This window comes from Agelaius phoeniceus, chromosome 23, assembly GCF_051311805.1.
Source record: "Agelaius phoeniceus isolate bAgePho1 chromosome 23, bAgePho1.hap1, whole genome shotgun sequence".
Taxonomy (NCBI): Eukaryota; Metazoa; Chordata; class Aves; order Passeriformes; family Icteridae; genus Agelaius; species Agelaius phoeniceus.
Window position 1 is genome coordinate 6908848 of NC_135287.1, and position 10621 is coordinate 6919468.

Here is a 10621-nt window from a genome sequence, read left to right on the forward strand (position 1 = left end):
AGCTTTACATCTCGGGGCTATTGTGGGAGTGTATTGTGTTGGAAACCATTCTCCAAACTGAAAGTGCCCCACTGCTTCTCAGGCCCTTGGTGTTTTTTGAGCAGGGAGTGGGAATGTTTTGTGTCTGGGATGAACCATGGCCTCTCCTCCGCTCCTGAAGCTTCACAGATTGTTCTCACATTTGGCCACACTTCAATGGACGCTTTTTAATAATTTTTTTTTTTTTTTAATTCTGTCTATAGGTCTTTTGTACATTTTCTTTCTTGCTTTTCAAGGCTGAAGAGAGAGTTTTGAAGATAACAAGTCCATTTGTCTCCTGCTTTTTGAAATGTAGATATCGATTTTTGCTCAATTTCCCCCGTTTGCACCTGAAGTCAACTGGACAGAGGAGCCAGGAAGAAAATGATGGATCACTGAGGAGAAAGATGAGCACGGGAGACTCCCACAGGACTGAATTTTGGCTCTCCCTTCCTTTTGTAGGTGCTGTGAGCGAGTGATTGTGACCAAAAGCTGCTCCTGGCTCCCCCCAGTGCAGCCAGGGCACTGTTACCCACAGATGCTCTGGATGGTTCTTATTATGTTTTTTTTTTATTATGGTTTTTATTGATTTTTATTGACTCCCAGCCCAGCTCTGGGTTTGATGTTCAGTTCATCTGCAGGACATTTGTGTGGGGGTGTTTGTTGGGGGGGGATTTGGGGCAGCAGAAGAGGAGAGTAGGTAATTAAATAATTAACAGGAGGTGCTGAATTCCCTCCTTTCTGTGTCTAGCAGGATTATATTCCTAAGAGAATTGGGACAGTTGGATTTTTTTCCCACCAGATTTGCCCTGATGCTCTGGAATTTCTGGGTAGAACTTTCAGTGCTGTCCAGCTCAGTTGGGCTGCCTGGCTGGAAAATGGGAAGCAAGGCTTGGATGAGCCCTTTTGGGGGAAAAAAATGAGATTTGTGTGGCCAGACTGGTGTAAAAGTATTTTTGTTTATTTTTTTTGTGGAGTAGACCATTTCACACATGGAAATATTATAGGTACCCTGAAAAATTGTTCTAACTCCATATTTCTCCATTAGCAGTGTTTAGCAATGTGCTTTTTTTTTGGTGGGAACTTGGGATCTTCGAGTCTCCACCTCAGCATTTTGAAGGTTTTCCAAGGAATTTCTGCTTTTCTTCCCGAGAGCCAGGGCTGATCATCTGCACATCAGGTGGGAACCCCCTCCTCCAGCAGGATGGTTGCTAATTTGGAGGTGAGGTGGCTGTCACAGGGAGGTGGCTGGCAAGGCTTGGATGAGGTTTTTGGGGGAAAAAAAATGAGATTTGTGTGGCCAGACTGGTGTAAAAGTGTTTTTTTTTCTGGAGCAGACCATTTCACACATGGTTCTAACTCCACATTTCTCCATTAGCAGTGTTTAGCAATGTGCTTTTTTTTTTTTTTTGGTACACTTGGGGTGTTCAAATCTCCACCTCAGCATTTTGAGGGTTTTCCAAGGAATTTCTGCTTTTCTTCCCGAGAGCCAGGGCTGATCATCTGCACATCAGGTGGGAACCCCCTCCTCCAGCAGGATGGTTGCTAATTTGGAGGTGAGGTGGCTGTCACGGTCGTCTTGGATGTGACATTTGAACAAAGCTGCTGCCGGCTCCGCGCTGCGCTTCCCTAACCATCAGCATGCTAATGAGATGCAAATTGTGTCTAAATATTTAAACTCAAATCAAAACAAGCCACTCTCCCTGCTCCATACCAAGCACCCAGCTCACCCATGGCATAGCAACCATCTCCAGGAGGTTTGGGAGGCATCAGGAGGGATGGGAAGGGGTGTGGGGAACACTTCCAACACGACGTTTAAGGATTGGAAGCATTTGTTCAGAACAATATATGGGCACACAAAGCAGCTCTGACAGCTCTATTAGGGAGTTTTCACAAACTGTTGTTCCATATTGGAGTCTTAGCATGGCTGCAGTGTGTGTACACATTTATTTATTTGATTTTTTAATTTTTTTCTTTTTTTTTTTTATTTTTTGGAGGCCATTTCTTGGGAGGGAGGTAGGAGAAACCTCTATTAGGGAGTTTTCACAAACTGTTGTTCCATATTGGAGTTTTAGCATGGCTGCAGCGTGTGTACACATTTATTTATTTGATTTTTTAATTTTTTCTTTCTTTTTTTTTTTATTTTTTGGAGGCCATTTCTTGGGAAGGAGGTAGGAGAAACCTCTATTAGGGAGTTTTCACAAACTGTTGTTCCATATTGTAACCTTATATGAAGAATTACAAGTCAAAAGAGTTTAAGTAGAATAATAGTTAGTTTGTAATGGGGTGAAAAATAGATTTTTGGGGTTTTTAGAATGGGGGTTCAGGGGGCAAGATGGAGGAATCTGGGCATATCCAGTCTTTCTCCTTCTTCTTCTTCTTGGCCTCCATCTTCTGCTGTGATGTTGGCACTCTGGGACTGGTTTAGAGTAGAAGCTCAGTGTCTAACACAGGTGATGGGTATTGGGAAGTTATGGTAATATTGTACATGTAGTTTTTGGTATAAAAAGATCACACCAGTGTCCCTCTGTCTGTCCTGCTGGACAGATCTCAACAGGTCAGAGAGAATTTTATAGATAAGGAACAATAAACAACCTTGAGACCGAGAACTGAAGAGTTCTGACTCCTCCTTCGACTGCTGGGCTGGGAAAAGAGAATTCCTGACACATCTGGGGTCCCTGTGAGCAGCGAAGCCCCCAGCAATCAGCAGCTGAGGGAGCCCAGCCTTTCACTCTCCCAACTGCCAGCTCCTGCCTCTGTGTTCTCATGCCCACGAACAACAACAACGGCGCCTTCCCCTCGTTAGCGTTCATTGCTTCTGCTGCACTGAGCAATAACAAAGGTGCAGGAGCCCCTCTGCAGGTGCAGGATCCAGCTCCTGCCTCAGTGAGGGGCTGCGACAGTGGAAACAGGGATTTTAGGGGGTGTAACCTCAGACAAACAGGAGAAAATCAGAATTTAGGGTGTGGCAATGAAAGTTGAGGGTCCCACTGCAGGTGCAGGATCCAGCTCCTGCCTCAGTGAGTGCCTGGGGCAGTGGAAGCAGGGTGGGACAGTGGATTCACTGATTTTAGGGGGTGTAACCTTGGACAAACAGGAGAAAATCAGAATTTAGGGTGTGACAATGAAAGTTTAGGGTTCCACTAAATGTGCAGGATCCAGTTCCTGCCTCAGTGACTGTGGCCATGGATGCAGTGATTTTATGGGGTGTAAGCTCAGACAAACAGGAGAAAATCAGAATTTAGGGTGTGACAATAGGCTCAGTTTAGGCTCAGTTGGTTTTTTTGCCATGGACTAATGGGGTGCACAGAGGCAAATAGTGAGATTTATAACTTTATTTAAATTCTATTAATTTGTTTAGCTGGGTGCATGCCTGACTCTGAGCTTTCATTTAATGCAAGGATTATTTCCTAGCTGGGATTTGGGCTGTGTGTCATCAAAGGAGAAAAGGAGGAGAAAAAATTAACTGCATGTCCAGGGGTTAAAACCTCATTTCCTTCAAAATCCCATTTTTAGGAGAGCCTGGCTCTGGGATCTCAGCCCTTAATATTGAGAAAATGCAGTCATTTATTTATTGATGGGTTTGGGCTCAGCTCTGGGGGGCTTTTTCGGCCCAAAAGATCCAACAGAACAGAAAAGAAGGTTGGTTTTCAGCACAGGGAAACCCAACCCTCACCAGGAGCTTCCTGGCTGCCCCTCTGCCCCCTGAGTGTCTGCAAGGGACAGCTCTGGGCTGCCAGATTCAACTTCTCTCTTCAGGTCCCTTTTTGTGTGGTTTGGGGATTGTTTGCTCTGCTCTGTGCTTGTTTTTTCGGTTTTCCTCTTGACTTTGCAGTTTGGTTTTACTCAAAATAGAAACATCTGTGGCTGGTGCCCCTCTCCAGAGAGCCAAGCCAGTTTATTCTCCTTTTTCAGGGCTAAAATCGTTGGAGAAATTATTGTTCATGTCCTTGGGTAAGTCCTGACTCCACAGACATCAGATTTCTCAGGGATTTCAGTGGTACAAATGTTTTCTTGAGAGGGTTTGGTACCTCTATTTTCTCTACTGTTTGAGTGCAAGAATTAGGGGAGGAGAAATCCCCTGTAAAGGAGTCAGAACATCAGTGGTGGGCTCCTCCTCTGCTTCGCTGTCTGAAGGAGCCTCTAATTCCAAGTTGTTGAGCTGTGCAAAGAATGATCCCATGAGAGCCTGCAGAACCCTCCCTGCCCTCCAAACCTTGCAGCATGTAGCTTTTGGCCTGCCATTTGTTTTCCTTGGGTTTAGGAGAGGAAAGAAGTAAAAGAGATGGAAGTGGCCTGGAGCACTTTGTCATCTTGGGGTTCATTGTTGTGCTGCCTCGGTGAAAAGTTTGCTCTTGTTTGACTCCTCCACCCTTCCCTGCAGCCAATCCCAGCTGCCCAGGGAGCTCCAGGCAAGGAGAAATCTCATTTCCAGGGGTTCAGATCAGCTGTGCCAGCCCTGATTCCCTCCCAGGGGTCAGCCCAGGGGTTGTTTGTGCAGGGCAGAGATAAGGGACAGCATCAGGCTGGGGGTTTGCTCAGGCTCCCAGGGAAAAGCCAGCCAAGGAAAGCAGTCCCTGATGTCACCCTGGCTTGGATGGGTCCCAGCTGGGAGCTCGGTGTCCCTCCTGACAAAGAGCAGCATAAAATGTCTCCAAGAGCCTTGGAAAAAGGGGGAACCACAAAAGTTTTGTGCAAATTGGAATGAATTTAAATATTCCCGTATGAAAAACGTTCATTTATCACTGTGAATGTCTTTATGGTGGTGAAATCTTTGCTCTTTAATGACCTAAAAGTGCCCTGGTCCTGTCTGGGGTGCTGGAGCCAAGGAACATTCCTAACTCAGCAACACCAAGGTACTGTGGCCAAAGCTTGAACTTTAAGGGAAGATTTATCAGAATCCTTGTCCTGACCTAGTGCACAAAGGACAGTCCAAAAAAATGGGAAATAAAAACCTTCCTGGTCTTTAATTTGGAGCACTTTTGGACAAGAAATCTCAGGGAAGCAAAGGGAAAAGCAGCCCCATGGATATTCATTGGCACAGCCCCATGTCCTGGGTAGGCTTTGCTTTAATTATCAGGTGACTGCAATCCCTGGACTCATCATTCCCTGGAGGCTCAGGGCTTGTGGAATTCACTGTTAGGGAGATAATGCTGAAAATCCTTTCCCTTCCAAATCGGGAGAGCCCTTCCCAAGTGGAGCAACCCCACTCCCAGCTGTGGCACTGCCTCAGTTTCCCCAGGGCCAGGAGCTGCCCTGCAATCTCTGCAGCCCTGGGTCTCCAGGAGGAGCCGGAACGAACCTTCCCAGCTCTTTCCAGCGTTCCCGGCTTTCTTATTTGAGTCGTGCAGTTCTCCCCACTGCTAATTAGGGTAATTAATGGGTGTAAATAAGGGATGCAGAACGTGGTGCTCGAAGTGAGAGCTGTTAATGCAGGGGCAGACGTTTCCTGGTGCATCCAGCTGCCCTGGAACTGAGGATGCTCCTGGCAGGCATTCAGGGAATTCTGTTTCAACATTCGGGGCTTTAAGGGCTTTGCAGAGCAGTTACAGGGAAATTAGGGCTGAACAATGCAAATGCGACGCTGTGTGTGAGGCTGGGGTGTGTCTGGGTTTGTTTTCAGAGGAGATCACTGGGGGAAAGCTGAAGAATTCCCTGTCCCAGCCCACCCAGGCTGCTGTTCCTTCACCCCAGTGTTCCTCCATGGGTGCTGCAATGAAAGCCACGTGTGAACGCCCAGGGAAGGGGGAAGCAGCCCCAGGCACGTGGGATCAACAATTCCCTTCCTGGGAAGAAGATCCCAGCTGATGAACTCAGCCCAGATTCCCTGCCTTGCTCTCCAATATCCTCTGTGCAGCCTGGGTGGAAAGGAGTTCATTTCAAAGCTCTGGTGGAGATTGTCTGGTACTTTCTCCCTCCTGCTTTTCATAATTAAACATTTCAGCTTTAATTTCTCCTGTCTCTATAAACAGCATCATCTTTTAGCCTCTGAGTTATGCTCTGATACCTTTTCCTTGCTGCAAGAGCTTCAATCACCACGGTTCTGTTCCCTCCCTGATTTTAACAGCTCACTCCTCTTCATGAGCCATTCAGAGCCTCATTTGAAGTCTCTAAAATATGAATTATCTGGGAGGAGACTGGGAAAATATTGGAAATTTATTGGATTTGGGCTCCATAGCACAAGGTGAATGGGATCTTTGGCCCCTTATTTACATGTGTCCCTTTAAAATGAGGATTTTGAGAATTAGAGTTTATTTTTCTCTTGTGATCAAAGTAGGAATAGAGATTTCTAAACAATCTTGAATTTTCCTCCTGATTTGCTGGTTTGTTTTTTTTTTTTTCCAATCAATTGATTTACTTGGAGCTGCTGTCCTAAAGGCTAATGAGGCAGTACAGAGATTTATGGATGATATTTCCTGAGCTCTGATGGGACTCTTTTAATGCCTAATTAACTCTGTATCAAAGCATCCCAATCCTCCTGAAATCTGAGCCACCAAGAATCCACTCCTTGTTGATTTTTCACCCAGGACTTGTGAAAATTCAGTCTTGGAATGAGCCACCAGCACCGCCGGCTCTGGGACTGGGCCTTTGTGTGCAAAGATTTGGGGCTTTCCATACAAAATGTCAATTTATCTGGTGAAGAGCTGAGGGGATGTGTGAAAAGTGGAATTTACTTTTTACATTTTTGGTCAAGCCTGCATCTCCCTTGAGAGAGAGATTGTAGAGGCAAGGCTGAGCCAAACATAAACAGCTTTGGGGAGCCGGAAATTCCTCCGGTCCCACGAAAAGAACAATATTTGTGGAAAAGCTGGATGTGAAGGCAGCCATCTCCAGAGCAGTGTGAGCATCTCCACGAGGTTTGTTTTGAAACAGAAGCCACCCAGAAATGTGAGCAGGGCTTTCATGGCTTTGGCTTTTCTGCTGGAATGTGGCTGCTTGAGGAGGGAGAGGGAATGAGAGCATCCTCAGGAGAGAGAGGCCAAGGGGCTTTGAAGTTGATACTGTAATTAAGGCCATGTTTATATAAAAGTAAACATTTGGGATAAGAACTCAGTGCTTCCTCCTTTCCTGCTGCTGGGTTTTGCTTTTTATTCCTGAGCTTGGCCATTTCCAGATGATTTCCAGCAGCTCAGGGTGAGGGGACATCACTGATGTCCAGGAAGGAGCAGCTTTGGGGCTCTCCTGCATCACTCCTGGTAAATTCCATGCTTGGGATGCCTGGGAAGCAGCTCCTGAGAGGCCAGGGTTGGGATGTTTGTTTTAAATGAAATTTAGGAGGTGGTTTGCTGCTGCAACCTGCTGTGAGCTGTTAACAGCTCTCACTTCGAGCACCAGTTCTGCATCCAAGACCCCTTATTTACACCCCAGAGAGAGAACTGGGAATGGATTCTTCCCCAAACCTTTTGGGGGGTGGGAGGAAGGGGAGAGAGGAGCAGTCCTGAGCAGGAGGGAGCTGGGGTCTCACAGATCTCAGTGCCTTATTCTGTGCTGCACTCTGCTCCTGCCTCTACTCAGCACCACAAGATTTTCTGCCCCTCAGAAATGTCCTGAGGATTTTTTTTTTCTCATTTCCTCAGAAATTTGCCCCTGATTTCTGGAATTCAGGGAATTGCTCCTGCCTAAATTCTGCCTAAGCACCTTCAGGCCATGTTCTGCCCCTCAGAGGTGCTGAGCAGATTGCAGCCAACAAAGCTCCCTCTGCAAGCACCGTTTGCTGGATTCCACTTCCAAATGGTTCTGTTTCCAAGTGGTTCTGTTTCCAAGTGGTTCTGATTTCCAAGTGGTTCTGTTTCCAAATGGTTCTGATTTCCAAATGGTTCTGATTTCCAGGTGGTTCTGTTTCCAAATGGTTCTGATTTCCAAATGGTTCTGTTTCCAAGTGGTTCTGTTTCCAAGTGGTTCTGTTTCCAAGTGGTTCTGATTTCCAGGGCAGCTCAGCTCTGTGTCATGGCAGAGGCAGAAGCGCTTGGAGAAGGAGTTTGATTCTCCTCAGGAGAGAAAGAGGAGAAAACCTCTGAATATCCCTAAAAAAATCATTTACCTGGAAGTGGCTCTGCAGCTGAGAGGGCGCAGCACTGATGGACCAGCATGCAGAGGAACTGGGGTGCAGTAATTAGATATTATAATATATAATTATTATGTAAAGACTAAAGATATTTTAACTATTATTATAACTATAATAAGATATGCAAAATATTTATAATATTATAATTAGATATATTATAAGACATAGAATAATTATAATTTTAATTATAATATATATGATATACAAAATGTATATTATTATAATTACAATATAATAATATAATAAAATAATAAAAATAATAAAATTATAAAATTATAATATTATAATATTATAATAATATTATAATTATTAAAGATATTGCAATAATAATTATAGATATAAATACAATTTTCCAGGAGTTCTGTGGATCTACAACCAGCCCAGGCTGAATCCTCTCAGTGTCCATGTAAGATCCTGCAAGAACTTCTCTTTCTGGGCCATTTTTTTATAGGTTGTTTGGGAGAAAGATTCTTCTTGCCTGTTGATGTGACCTTCAAAAGCAGAGAGGGAGTGGAAGGCTGGAGCACAGGCTGAAATGTCTCATTTTGTGAAAGACACAAGGAAAGTTAGATTGATTGATGTATAACTCCCTAAGGGGAGAGAATTTTATTAGAGGAAATGACTGCCAAAAAAATCTTGAAATAATTAATATCAGCACTTGCAGTTTTTAAGTGCTGGGAGAGAGAGAAAATGAGGGGAATTTATAATCCAGAGCTGAATTGAGGGGCTGTGTGTTTTATCCAAGGTATCGAACTGATGGAGAAGCAGATATTTCACTGTTTCAATTAGCACAGATCACTTTATTACTTTCTCCCAGACAGTAATTATTTTTGGTGATGAGGAAGCCTTGCAGATTTTTTAAATTTTCCCCGTGCATATGGGATGGAGTGCAAGGAGGAGCTGCAGTGACAGGAAGTCAGATCCCCTGAGAACTTCAGTCTCTCTGAAGGGATGGATGGCTCAAGGAAACACTTCTGACATTTAACAGCATGCAAGTGTCAGAAACGTCTGAGCAGGGAAATTAGCAGTGTTTATTAGCAAACAGAAAGACAGCACTTGAAATCCCTCTCATTAGGGCTGTGTTTGGAGAACAAGTGGAGCAGGACATGTGTGAGAATTTTGAGGAGGAGCTGGCAGGAGCTGGAGGATGAATGAGTCTGAGCTCAGACTGCCTCACTGCAGTGCCTGAAATGGGGAATTTAAACTGGGACTGTGCTGGTTCCAGGCTCCTTTAATGGGCTCGTTTATCTTGTGATGAGGGCAGAGATGTTCTGGGCTCCAGAGCTGGCCCTGAGCTTCCCCTTCCTGTAAAAATCTGGACTGGGCAGTTCCAGGTTCAGCATCCCAAAGCTGCTCAGATCCTCCAGGTCTGGATCCCAAATCTGCTCAGATCCTCCAGGTCTGGATCCCAAATCTGCTCAAATCCTCCAGGGCTGGATCCCAAAGCTGCTCAGATCCTCCAGGTTCAGCATCCCAAAGCTGCTCAAATCCTCCAGGTCTGAATCCCAAATCTGCTCAGCTCCTCCAGGTCTGGATCCCAAATCTGCTCAGATCCTCCAGGTTCAGCATCCCAAAGCTGCTCAGCTCCTCCAAGTCTGGATCCCAAATCTGCTCCAGCACTGTCAGGGTCAGAGAAGAAGGGAGGGAAGGACTGGGCTGCCCTGAGCTGCTGAATTGATCTTTGAGTTAATTGATCTTTAAGATTGTGGTGCTTTTCCCCTCAGAATTGCTGCTGCCTTGTGTTCACAAAGCCCTGCAGCAGCAGCAGCAGCAGCCACGTGCACAGAACCAGCTGCAGTTTCACAGCAGCTTTTGGGAATGGTTTCAGCAGCTCCTGCCTTGACTTTTTTTCCCCTTGGCTTTTTTGAAGTGGAGTTTGACTGGTTCTGTGGCCAGGGCAAAAATCAGTTGTGTTTGTGCCTGTGATCTCTTTTGAGGGGGAAAAACCTACAGGGGAAAACTGGAATGAATCAAAGCCAATCAGTGCTATTTTTATTTTTATTCTTATTTTTACTCTTATTTTTATTTTATTTGAAAGATTTCCAATTTTTATTATTTATTCTTATTCTTATTTTTATTTTTTATTTTATTATTTATTATTTATTTTATTATTCAATTTATTTTTATTTTTATTTTAATTATTTAATTTAATTTTAATTTTAATTTTATTCTTATTCTTATTTTTATTTTATTTGAAAGATTTCCAATTTATTTTTATTTTTATTTTTATTCTTATTCTTATTTTTATTTTATTTGAAAGATTTCCAATTTATTTTTATTTTTATTTTTATTCTTATTCTTATTTTTATTTTATTTGAAAGATTTCCAATTATTTTTTCCACTGAAATTTGTAATGGGCCAGAAGTTTTTATTTCAGTAAGACCCTGTTAGATTGAGGAAAGTGGCTGAGAAAAGACAGGACTTGATGGAATAAGAGGCACTTCAAGAGCTGCAAAGATTCCACTCTGGCCCTGCCCTGTCTGCCATGCTCAGGCAGAGCTGAGGTTTTATTCTGCTCTGGTACCAATCCATAAAAGT